Raw genomic sequence first — 14,352 nt, forward strand, 5'->3', positions numbered from 1 at the left:
AGTTATTTTTATTGATATAATGTTATGTAATTAAATACACGTATAAAACTACTTTACATGCACATGAAATCAAAATTAAATTATACCTTTATTACTTAAAATAACATAAAAAGATTTTAAAAAAAATTTAAAGAATCAATATTTTTATTAAAATTTGATCAACAATTAATTAATAAAAAATAAATAATTTTATATTTTTAAATATAATTTTATACTATTAAAAATACTAATAATAATTAATTAATAACTACAAATCCCAAAACTTCTACACCCTAACATTCCTCTTAGAAAAAGCATAAACATCATTAATTCCACTTCGTATAAATATCCCAGTTATTCTTGACTTTTTGTGATTCTCACCTTGCGGCGGCTTTCAAAACCCTCAATTGTTTAAATCTCTTTGATTCATAGAATATTTGAATAATAATAATCTTAGCCAGAAATGCATAATGATGAGACGACCTTGCCCAACATCGCTTTTAATTATGTCATTCTTTGCCACCGTAGTATATTTTGATATTTGACAACAGACATGTACATTAATTAAATGTGATATAAAAATATTTCACAACTGTTTTAATGTATAGGATTTTATTAATAAATGTAATATAAAAATATTTCAAAAATAATTTATATCTATTTAATGCATTTGTTTGGGAATCTTAAGAGTTATTGAGCTTGATTGATTGTTAGAGATTTGTGCCTAAAGTAGTCATGCACTAGGCCATGGGAGTAACTTATAAAAACACTCTAATACTTAGGTTAACGAGACATGTTGATACAATGTTATTATAGATTGAGGTCTTAACTTTGATATTGGTTACTCTCTTATTTATACGATTTTTCATAGCCATTCTATTTTATTTAAGTAACATCTCTTTATCAGACAATGAATATAATGTACAAAAGACTCAGATTTAGGACTTTTGCCGTTACTTGTTGAATATAATTTCGTGTATCAAGCCAGTAAGCTGTTTTGGTTTTATGGAACCTAATCCAATGTTAGTCTAGTTTGAGCATCTTGAGCTTAATTTAATTCTTGTGCTCTCAAACTCAACGCTCTCTTCTTTTAATGATAGATTCTATTGAGTTTACAAGTTTATTGAAAATTTTCAAGAAGACTTTTCAATTTTTATATTTTTCCTATTTTTTTAGGCACGAAGAACTAAAACCAAAAGAATTAAAACCAACTTTTCAGTTTTTCTAAGTAATTCAATTAAAGTAACTACATAATTTATTTAATTTCACACGTTATAAAAAAAACGTTGAGTACCATCGAATTTAGTGTCACACATTAGCGTCAACTTTACCCATAGATTTAGCAACGGTTTTGTGGGATTCGTCATGCCAAATAATCACCGGTGGATTGTCTCTTCCGACGATAAAATCGCCAGTAATATTTGGTATGAAAACAAGCCAAACAGGCGCCAAACTTAGCGTCGGAGCTACCATTGGAAAAATCCGACGGTAGACACTTTCAATGAAACGCTGCATTTTGGTGATTCGCACCGCATAACCGTCGAAAATATCTGTCGGTAAATCTGACGATAATCGTGCCCTAAAAGTGAATCGCGAACCCTCTCCCTCTTCATTTCGAATTTGCTTTCTTTCTTTAACCTCTCACCTCCCCCCCTCTCTCTCTCTAACGAATCACTCTCCCACTCTTTCTAACCTTCTTGTCTCTCATCTCTGTCAACTTCCTCCGCCGCTGCTACTGTACACCCCTGCCGATTTCACTTCTGCCGCCACTGCACCTCCACCCATATTATCTATTTTCATTTGTTCTGCATTCAAGGTTTTTGTTTGAACTCTTTTTCTTTCAAATTCTATTACTTCAAGTTAATTAATTATTTAGTAGGGTTTAGTTAGTTTAATTTTATGATTTAGTGGATTTAGGTGATTAGGATAGGTTAGAATAGGTTAGATTAGACTTTGAGATTACTGGAAACTGTTGAATTATTGAGCTGTTTGCTGATTCACCATGCTAAATTTTTTGGAAAATGATTGATTGTATTAATGAGTGATTGTTTTATTGCTGATTTTGATGAATTTTGATACTGGAATTGTTTGGATAATTTTGATTGCGTTCATTCACTGCGTTAAGGTCGTTTTTGCTAAAAATTTGTTGTTGGATTTTTTGCATTATGCGTCGTTGTTTGCTTGTTGTGACTGGCCATAACTTGATCGATCTTTGTTTTGAAATTGTCGTTTGTCAATTCCAAATTGAGTGCATCAAGTTTGCATACAATTTTGCATCTTCATCATATTCGTGAGTGATTTTTGCTTCCAATGTAAGTTGAAATGTGGAATCTGGCCACGGCATTGATGTTTCAAATTTATTTGGTTTTAAGTAATACTGTTATCCTAAGCACGACGTGTGTAACATAGGAGGAGTACACGCAGAGGTTGGAGGCCGCGACAAAGCAATTTTAGCCGCCTAATGGGAACGACAAAGTCAGCTCCGAGACTTCAATGGTAGATTCTGATAGGATTTGGCGTAAGACCGCCTCTGAACCCCACAAGAGTCGCCGCTTCGGGTTAGGGTCGTTCTTTGCTAGTGGCCTCTGCTCCTCCGCGTTGGCGGCTTCCTCTGCCACCAGCCCTGTCGATCCCCAGGAAGTTGTTGACTTGAGGGAAGAGGTGTAAAAGCTGACGCAGAAGTTTCACCAGCAAGTGGAACAGTCTGAGCAAAGGTACAACAACCTTCTTGCAAGCGTGGGAGGAGCCGTTTCTATCAGCTCGGACCTGAAGGAGAAACTAGAGCAGCTCGATCAGTTGCGAAAGTAGATGAAGTAATACAATTAGCAAATGCGCGCTGGAGGTAGCGGCACTACTGGTTCCAGCGCAACGCTGCTGGTGGAGCTCCGACGTAAGCACATACACCGCCGTCTCAGTAGGGGGACCACGACGACGACGACGACGATTATCAGAATTGTAGAGGTTAGGGTTTTATTTCATTATTTGTCTAATTCGTTGTATTCAACTTCTGTGACATTTTATTATATTCAGACTATTTATTTTTAATAAAATAATTTGTTAATTTCCGCTAATTTTAGATTTCTGCCATTACCCAGATTGCATTTTGAGAGGGACGAAGGCACCGGGCAACAAATTTTGGTGGTCGTTGGGCAGGCAGGAAAGGATATGGTGATTCACAAGAAGGAGGAGGCAGAGCTTCACCTCAATGTGATGCTGAGTGCCCAGAAGAACACCGGTGATTCCCTATCAACCAAGACCCTTGGAATCGGAACACTAAGCTTGGAAGGTACAGCACCATTAGAGTCAGACCATGTCATAGATAGGACAAAGTGTGGGGAAGTAAATTTGACATTGAGATTGTAGCATTGGAGGGAAGGGTTGAAGGTGGTATTAGTGGTCAAGAACAATAAGCGAAGTGTTGGGGTATGCGATATTGCTTTCCAAGTGAATTGCCACCTCTGTGTTGTGCTATTTTTAGTGTCATTGTTACCAATTATGGTTGTAGTTGTAGGCTTGCATATCTTTCCTGTGTTTTGAAGGGGTTAAATAGATTTGGTAAAAAGAGGCGAATATTCTGATAAGCATTGATAAGAATTGATAAGAATTAGCTTAGGGAACTAACACACGACAATGACAGAGAAGGGAGCTAGCGACGATGACGAAAGTTCGGCAGTGCAGAAACAACCCCTCCTTCCTTTGCTCGTTGCATTATCTCTCTCTCTCTCTCTCCCTCTCTCCCTCCCTCGTTCGTATCTCCCCTTTCCTTCGTCTCTCTCCTTCCTTCTTTAGCTCGACGATGGTGGGGACAACAATGGCTTTTTCTATCGTCTCCTTTTCTTTTCTCTTTTACCATGAGCTTAATCTCCTCTCTCCCCGTCTTTGCTTCTCTCTCAACCGAACTTACTCTCTCTCTCTCTCTCTCTCATGATTGTGACGACGATCATGATTGTGACGGCGGCAGGCCAGCAGCACCACGCCTCCCCGCCGTCGCTCCCCTCTTCTGTCTTTCCTTTCTTCTTCTTCTTCATAATTACCTTAACAATAATAAGAAACAGCATCATATTTAACCAAAACACACTAATACCACAAAATGACGTTGTTTCATCTCTGATGAGTTCTCACTTAATGCCACACGTGCAAAATCGTTAATGGAATATGTTAAATATTTGACGGAAGGACAAACGAGATTAATGTTAAATCTTTTAAGGACTAATTTGATTAAAAAAATTATTTGGAGACGAAAATGACGATCGCCAATCTTTCCAAGACCAAATTGACCATTAACATGTGAATTATCACTTGAAAAAAAAAATCTAAAGATAAAATTTTGTTCTGAATTTTTTTTTTATACTTTTTAAATATTTATTCAAATGATTTTATATCAAATGGATGTTTGTTGAATACAAAAGTGTTTTTGTCATTTACAGAAAATATAATAATTATTAATTATTTTTATCGTATTTTTAAATTATTTAAAAGTTATTTTGTTGATAATATTTTTTAAGGATTATTTTAGTAGCGATTAAATTTTTTGGTTAACAAATTGATGGTTAACTCTTATTTCTTAATAATATATAATAACACCTCTCTGTGTACATGCGTATTATAGAGGCAATTATATACGAAGGGATTTGGAGAATTATGTGCGATGTTGAAGTTGATGTCTTGCTTGATGCTTAGAGCTAATGAGTTTTAAAATATATAATTAACGTCCTTTCAAAAGAATTTGGTTGTTTGTTTGAGTTTGTAAGGCCAAAATATATATCAATTATTGAGTTAGCCTTTAATTAAAGAGTTTTATTTTTTATTTTTTTATTCTCTTAGTTGTTCACACATCAATACAATGAGTTGTTTATATTAATACTTGTCTTAAGCTAAACTAGTTTGGATGGTCTATACAATAAGAAATATTTGAAGTTGAACAACATAATATCCTAAATTTAGATTTAAAAAAAAAATTTATATCCTAAACTCTTCAAACTGTGATGTTAATAGTTTGATAAACTAAAAGAGATTAAGAGATGGAGAAAAATAAGTTATTCTCATTATTGAAGAGAATGAAAAATCTCCTTAAAAAATATTCGTTGAGTTATTACATTTTATATACTATGTACTTCTTATGTACTTCCACTAAAAAAATTATAACAAATAACTCTACATCTAAATTGATAAAAAAAATCTAGGTAACACCCTTCTGCAAGCTAGAAATGTATAAATCTAACAATCCTAACTTGGAAACATTAGTAAGAAAAGGACCCGGTGGCAGAGTTTTGGTAAGAAAATTGGCACTTTGAAACGAACTGGCATCAAATGAATGAAACCAGATAAATGCTTTTTACAAACAATGTGACAGTCCACTTCAATGTATTTGGTTCTTTCATGAAAGATGGGATTGTTGGCAATGTGAATGGCTAACTGGTTGTCACAGAATAAAGTGATAGACTTTTGACGCGGCAAACCAATAAAATCCATTAAGAAAGATAACCAACTAGTTTCACAAGTGGCAATAACAAGAAACCTATATTCAGCTTCTGCAAAGGACTTGGCAACTGTGGTTTGCTTCTTACTCTTCCAGCTAATGAGAGAATTCCTAAGCATGAAGCAATAACCGGAAACGGAACGACGAGTATCGGCACAGGTAGCCCAGTCAGCATCGGCAAATCCGGTGAGATGCAGATTAGAAGTAGAGGAGAAGAATAGACCAGTTGCAGGTCTGTCCTTTAAATATGCAAAAAGCAGCCTGTAGGTGAGAAGTGGTTGCATAGTCCAAAAACTGACTCAAACATCCCACAGCGTAAGAGATATCGGGTCTAGTATTTGTGAGGTAAAGAAGGCGGCCGATGAGCTGGTAAGTAGTGTTGTCCGTTAAAATGGTACCGGATTCTTTCGAGAGTTTTTTACTATAATCAAAAGGAGTGGAAAGAGACTTGCAATCTAGATAACCAAAATCCTTGAGAAGGTCCATGACGTACTTCCGCTGATAAATGTGAATTTCAGAGTTAGAGCGTGCTACCTCCATTCCCCAAAAGTACTTGAGATCACCAAGATCCTTTATTTTGAATTTGTCATCCAAAATTTATTTGATGGTATTGATTTTGCCAATGTCATTCCCGGTTAAAACTAAGTCATCAACCTATACTAGAATGACAGTGAAGCTTTCGGATTGTTTCTTGATGAAGAGTGAATGATCATAAAAAAAACTGCTTATAACTAGCATCCACAAGAGCTGAGTGAGTTTAATGTTCCATTACCTGTTTGCTTGCTTAAGCCCATATAGAGACTTTTGTAATTTACAAACCAAACTTGGTTGTGACACAGCTAAACCGGGTGGTATTTTCATATAAACTTCCTTGTTTAAATCTCCGTGAAAGAAAGCAGTATTGACGTCCAGTTGTTTCAAATGCCATTTCTTTGCCACTGCTAATGCTAACATTACTCGTAGGGTAGTCATTTTGACAACTGGACTAAAAGTATCGCCATAATCTACTCCTTATACTTGAGTGAATCATTTTGCAACTAGCCTCGCTTTGTGCCTCTCTATGGTGCCATCGGAATTGAATTTTACCCGAAAAATTATTTGCAACCCACAGCCTTCTTGCCTTTTGAGAGTTCAGTAAGACACCAAGTTCTGTTCTGATCTAGAGCTGTCGATTCATCTTATATTGCCTTTTTCCAACATTCATATGCAGTCGCTTCCTCATAAGTGCTAGGTTCTGGATTTGAGGTGATGGCTAGAGAAAGTGACTTATATTTTGGGGTTAGTTTATCATATAACAAAGTGTTGTGAGATAGGATATAAAGAGTTAGAGTTGGCAAAATTGCTAGAGTGAGCTGTGTGGGTTATCATACAATGATAGTCCTTCAAATAAGCAGGCGGTTTCTTGACTCTTTTAGATTTTCTAGTGATGCAGTCATGTGTGATGTCATAGTTTTGTGATGCAGGTGCAATGTTGGTGTGTGGTGTAGTAATGGGTGCAATGGTGTGTGAGAAAATTGGTGAATGCATTGAACTTGACAAATGTTCATTTGAATCTATGTGGTAGGTGTGGGTGATTGTAAATGATGTGTCAATGGTGTATCCTATTAAAAAAGATTAATGCATTGTGGAGTACGAGTGGGTACCGTATGAATGTCAATGCTAGTGGAATGTAAAAATGAAAAATAAGTTTCATAGAAAGTTATATTTCTAGATATAAAAATTTTCTTTGATTTTAAATTAATAAGTCGAAAACCCTTTGTTCCTAATTTAAACCGAGAAAATCTGTTTTCCTGGCTCTTGGGTCTAATTTTGTTCTTGAATTTGTTAATGTGGAGGCATATACAAGAGAACCAAACACTCTTAAATATGAAAGGTCAGGTAAATTACCATACAAAAGCTTATAAGGACTAGCATTATCCAGTTTAGTGTTGGGCAGCCTATTAATTAGGTGAATAGCATGAGCAACTGCGTATTGGCAAAAATAATGTGAAATTCCTGATTGAAATAACAGTGCTCTAGCAATACCTAAAATGTGCTAGTGCTTTCGCTCTACAATTCTATTTTACTCTGGTGTTTCTACACAAGAGATTTGGTGTAAAATGCTAATTGATGCAAAAAAGAATTTTAGAATGAATTATGTCCCATTGTCAGTCCTTATACACTTAACTTGTTTTTCAAATTGTACTCTGACAAAATTCACAAAATTAATAACCAATTGTGATGTCTCAGATTTGGTTTTTATAAAAAAAAAAATCCAAGTGAATCTATTCTTGCCATCCACCACAATAAAAAATACCTATGTCCTTCATTGGAAGGGACAGAAATAGGACTCCATATATCCATATAAACTAAATCAAAACAGTCTTTTATTTCAGTGGTACTAAGATCAAAAGATAATTTCTTTTGTTTTGTAAAATAACATGAGTCACAAGAAAATTTTGAAGCAATACAATCTATAAAAGGATAATACTTCTTCAGTAAAATCAATTTATGCATGGGTATGTGTCTTAATCTAAGATGCCAAATGTTGTTATGCTCACTGTGTGAAGGTATTGTGGGATGAGTAGTAGTCGTAGTTGCCGCCAATAAAACTTGCTTTGTTGGAGGAGGGGGAAAGTGAGAGAATTCTAGTTCTCTAGTCATTGTATATAACTTTTTTATACACTCAGCAATGTCAATCATTTTTTATGTGGATCGATCTTGTATCTCACAACACTTATCATTGATTAACAGTTGACAATATAAGTTTGAGGTTAATTTTGACATAGAGATCAGTTTAAAATCAAAAGAAGGAATGCATAAAATAGTTTTGAGAAAAAAATTTGTAGAGAATGTGATCGTACCAATGATGATGCTAATAGTTTTGGTCCCATTTGGCAATATTACATTGATTGGAGCAATATTTTGAAAGTTTGCAAAAATTTTTAAGTCAAAAGTCACATGATCTGTTGCACCGGAGTCAATGACCCATAGTACAAATTTTGGAGTGATAATACTCATAATTCTCGCATTAATGCAATGATTTTACCTGGAATGGAGGTCTGAATGGAATTGGTCAAAAATTGATTTACATTATGAGATTGTTGCTGCACACTTTTGTCTTTGATCAACTCTAACAGGCAAATCTTTGCTCTGGAGTGAATTCAGATCTTGATATTTCAGTGTTCTCTTGAAGACAATTGAATTGAAATTTTTTGTCACCGAGTATATCATCATGCCCCTCAGTGATCACGTGATTCATGGTGGTGTCATGTTGCTACTGTTGATAGAAATGGGAGGAGTACCCATACTTCTTATAGCACACATCTTCTGTGTGGCCTTACTTGTTACAATGAGAGCATGCCAATGTAGCTCCAAGACTTCTACCACTTAAATTTTCTCTAAGGAGAACAAAATCGGGGTTTGATTGATATTGAATCGGACTTGTGGTGTTCTTTAAAATTTGATATTGGAGATTTGTGAGTTGATGGAGGAGATTGCCATTGCTATTGTTGTCAAAATCATCACTCGAGGATCTGTTTATCATGTTCGCCATTTTGAGAAATCAATGAATCACACAGTAATAAGGATTCAGATCTTCTTCCTTTTAACTCGTTGATCGAAACAGCTATGTTCACCAAGAAAGAGTGTTGCGAAATAGCCTCTTATCAAACTGTATTGGCAACAATTGGATCTCAATTTACAACTTTTTCAATTTGATTCATAATTTTATTACTTTTCATGCTTATCGCACCATGAAAAAAATTTCCTGTTCTAAATCGTTTAAGTTGTGATGTTGATGGTTTGATAAACTAAAAAGAATTAAGAGAAAGAAAAAAATAAATTATTCATATTGTTGAAAAAGAATGAAAAATTTTCTTAAAAAATATCTGTTAAATTATTACACTTTATATACTATATATTTTTTATGTACTTTTATTAAAAAATTATAATAAATAACCCTACATCTAATATTAATAAACAAATAATCTAGATAACAGATCTAAACGTTGTCAATAAACATAAGTAGATTTTTACTTTTGTTCCTATATATATATATATATATATATATATGGACGTGATGGGCTTTAACAGAAATGAACAAAAATGATTTAAAATTTCTCAAAAAATACAAAATATACGTGTCTATCAGTCTACTTCTAAAATAATTAATTATAGTATTTTTTTCCCTGTCAGTCATAGTCGTTGTCTTACACAACTTGATATTAAATAAGCTTAAGCGAATAAGGGCCATAAAGAAAATAAATAAATAAAACCCGGAGAAATCTGTTTTGAAAAAGCTTAGACTTTAGACCAACAAATCAATAGTATAAGGATAAATAGATATAAATAGCAAAAACAATTGAATTGAAATTTCTTTTGATTTTAGAATTTCTAGTTCAACTTAATATTAAATAATTTTAAAAAACATAAGAAGCACAACAGCAATTCTACCCTTATGTGTATATATATATATATAGTGGCGGAGCTTGAAACAAAATTTTGAGGGGCTAAATAGAAAATAATTGTTAAGGTGCTTTTGATATGGACTCCATTAGAAATAAGTTTGTCTAACCTCATCTCTCTGATTTGGGTGATATTGCCAAATTTAAAGCCGTTTTCCAGGGTCTCGTTTCAAAGAATTAAGGTCAAACTTATCGGATGCAACTCTTTAAACTTTTGAATGTTATATCTCGCTTTTTTTGTGATTCATTAAAGTAGAAGAACTATCTACAGATGTTGATATTGTAAAGTTATATGTTCTCCTTCTTGAATATTAGCCTTCCTCTTAAAAAATACATCAATTCTTTGATTTTTTACGATTATTTTATATAAAAATTTGAATATATATCCTATAAAATATGTAGAAAAGAAGTTAGAAACACAAATATTAAAATTTATAATATTTATTGATTTTTTATTAATTTATATAAATACAATAATATCAATACTTATTGAATATTCTAATTTTTTTTATCATATAAAAAATAAATTAAATAAATAGTCAAATATAAAATAATATTAAATTACATAAATAAAAAATACCTAATTTTTATATTTGAACTCGAAGGTAGAGGAAGTGTTGTTTATTGAATAGAGAGTTGTGAAATACAAATACACTCGGTTAAGTCCAAATCCAACATGTTTTAAATGTTTAAAACTAAAAACTATTGTGCAATAAAAGCAAGAGATGAAGATTAAACTTTGGTATTTTAAGTCATAGTAAAGTATTTGAGCCAATTGAACTATTTTTTATTTTTTGAAGAAGTACTACTAATTTTTTTAACAAAAATTTAGAGGGATCATGACCCTTCCTTGTCTCAACTAAGTTCCACCACTGTACATATACATATAACCAAAAAAAAACATAAAAATATATATATATAGGCGCCTAGACGGAGTCACATATAACAAAAGAGGACAAATGGACAATGACCCCACCCAAATTTTAAATTTTTTTATAAATTGTATACAAATTTTATTTTAGTCTCTTTAAAAAATTTATTTTATTTTATTTTTATTACAAGATTAATTTTTGACTCTTCCTCAACTTCAACTTAATATATATATATATATATATATATATATATATATATATATATATATATATATAATTCACTAAAAGCAAGAGAACTTAAAAATCAATATATATAATTCACTAAAAGCAAGAAAACTTAAAAATCAGAATTAGTAAACTATAGAAATAAAAGATTTATCTATTTTGTATTTTAAAGACACATTAAATTTATAAATTAAAATTTTTTATTAAAAATATAAAAAATTTTAATTTTTAATATATTTATTTTATATTTATTAAATAAAAATAATTAAAATTTTTACTAATAATAAATTTATTATATGTTCTTAGAACACATATTAACTAAATTCTAAAAATAAAAAACAAGTTAATACTTAAAATAGTATTAAAATATTAAATGTCAATTTAGTTTTTAGAAAATTAGGATTTTTTTTGTCTTTATTTTTATATATTTTGTTTCTAAAAGAGAAATTAATAAAAATAAAAAATCTGTTTTCCATTTTCATTTATTATTTATTATTTTTACAAAAAAAAAAAGAAAATAAAACACGAATAAACGCATTATAAACTTAAATTTTTCTCTAAATTAAATCAGATCTTTAATAAATTAGATGACACGGAGAGATATCATTATTTTCCAACACATCATTATTGTCTAAATATGAAAAAAAAATCTACTAATTGTTGTATGTTTTTATAGATCAAACTCACATGTTTAATTTTAAAATTAAATTAACAAATGATAAATGTTCGAATAATATTTTAATTTAAAAAATATTATGTGTACACAAAAAATCAACTATTAAATAAATTATTATATATTTATGTATAATTATATTTATTATTTAATTTATTTTTAATGTATATTTTAATATACAGGATTGTTACACGTCCAAGTATTTTTTCATCCAAATTTATTTAAATAGGTCCAACACCAACAAAAATCACTCTCATTAAAAGAGTATCATTACACGCGCTTTTTCTTCTTCTCCTCCTCCGCACTTCTTCTTCTTCTTTGAAATACACGTATACGTCATTTTCTTCTTCTTTCAAATTCACGCATACCACCCCCTCCTCCTCCTCCTCTTTCTTCTTCGCCCACACAGATTCTTCTCCTCCTCCTCCTCCTCCTCTTCTTTTTCTCCTCTTTTCTTATCGTCATCACCAACAACACTAACATTTTACTAATGGATTATTTTTTCAATCGAATTGAATGAAATGCAATTGCTAAATTGAATTGAATTGGATGGACGCTGGTGTTTTGAATTGAATTGATAATCTCTAAATTGTAGACACAAGGGTTTTGAATTTGATTTTATATAATGAATAATGTTCCGTTCATTTAGTACTATACAATTGTTTCACCTTAATAACATGTTCAGTTTATTATGCAGAAAATTGTTTTGAATTTGATTTTATATAATGGATAATGTTCCGTTCATTTAGTATTATACAATTATTTCACTTTAATAACATGTTCGGTTCATTATGAATTGAATTGAATGGACGCATGTATCCTAAATTGAATTAAATTGAATTGAATTGATCTCTAAATTGTAGATACATGTGTTTTGAATTTGATTTTATATAATGGATAATGTTCCGTTCGTTTAGTACTATACAATTATTTTACCTTAATAACGTGTTCGATTCGTTATGCAGAAAGCTGTTTTGAATTTGATTTTATATAATGGATAATGTTTCGTTCATTTAGTACTATACAATTCTTTCTTTCGTTCATTTAGTATTATACAATTGTTTCACCTTAATAACGTGTTCAGTTTATTATGCAGAGAGTTGTTTTGAATTTAATTTTATATAATGGATAAGGTTTCATTCATTTAGTACAATACAATTATTTCATCTTAATAATATGTTCGGTTCATTATGAATTGAATTGAATTGAATGGACACAGTTGTTTTGAATTGAATTGATAATCTCTAAGAGGATGAGAAGAAATAGGAGGAGAAGAAGGAAAGAAAAAAAATATGCGTATGTAAAATTGGATGAAGAAGAAAGAAGGAGGAGAAGAAGGGAAGAAGAATAACATGCGCAAATTTAGAAGAAAAAGAAATACGAGGAGAAGGAGAAGGAGAAGAAGAAGGAGAAGGAGAAAGAGACGGAAAAGGAGAAGTAAAAGGAGAAGAAACACGTGATTTGAAAAATTGTTATAATAACTTGGATAAACTTACATAAAAATTTTACTTGAATGTAAAAATTTATTCTTTAATATATACTTTATACGAATAATTAATTTGGTTGTTAATTTTCTTTTACATACGCAACATAATTATTTTTATTACAAATAATAATTGAAAATATTAATTAATTTTCCCGATTATCATTCTAAGACTTCAATGAAAACAAATTAAATATATATTGTTTTTAAGTTAATTTTATGATATTTTTTATTTGGTGTTTAATTTTTATTTAAATTACTTTTTATAATAATTTTAAAATATTTAAAATTTTTTAACTTTTATATTTTTAAATTTAAAATTTTTTTTGGGTGACTAAATTTAAAATTAATTATTTAATTTATTTTAATAATTAGACAACATTTTTTTAGTATAATAGCAAACACCTTGTTTTTAACACATTAAAGAAAAAGAAAGAGTTCAAAATTTTATTCATTAGCTAGGAATAATTAGTGAGTATTGACCATTATTTCATTTTGACTATTAAGGGTATATTTGGCAAACATATTAAAAAAAAAGAAGTGCGTTTGAATCTCTTAAATGCTTCATTTGTATGTTTGGCAATTTTTTATCGTCTGAACGCAGAAGTAAATTTACTCTTCAACTCACGATTACTAGAAGCTACAAATTTTTGCTTTTTCGTTCACTTTTTTATGTTAAACGGAAAAAAAAATTCTATATACCAACTTTGTCCTTATTATTCGTATATTTATTATTTGTTTTATAATGTTTTTGCTCTAATACTCTCTTACCTATATTATTATTTTTTATAAAATTCTTGTTATTTTTTTATTTATATGAATTTTTTAACTGTTATTGTTATTTTTTTATAGAATATTTTTTTATTTTATATTATAATTCTATTAATTCTATTAGAATAAAAAATATTAAAAGTACCAAAAAAATTAAAATTTATTTAGATATCTAAAATAAAATTATAAGATAACATAATTTTATTTCTTTTTTTATAATTTTTATTCAAAAGCAATTTTAAATAATGTAATTTAAATAATATTTAATTTATTATAATTTATTTTAAATAAAAATTACTAAATATAAATTACGCTAATTCCAATTTATTTTTAATTAAAATCAATTTTGCAAACTTAATTTTATACAAACCCCATTTACAAACAATAATCTAAACAGATAGGTATTAATAACGAGGTAAAGACTA

Source organism: Arachis ipaensis, chromosome B7, assembly GCF_059453495.1.
Source record: "Arachis ipaensis isolate K30076 ecotype BB chromosome B7, ASM5945349v1, whole genome shotgun sequence".
Classification (NCBI taxonomy): domain Eukaryota; kingdom Viridiplantae; phylum Streptophyta; class Magnoliopsida; order Fabales; family Fabaceae; genus Arachis; species Arachis ipaensis.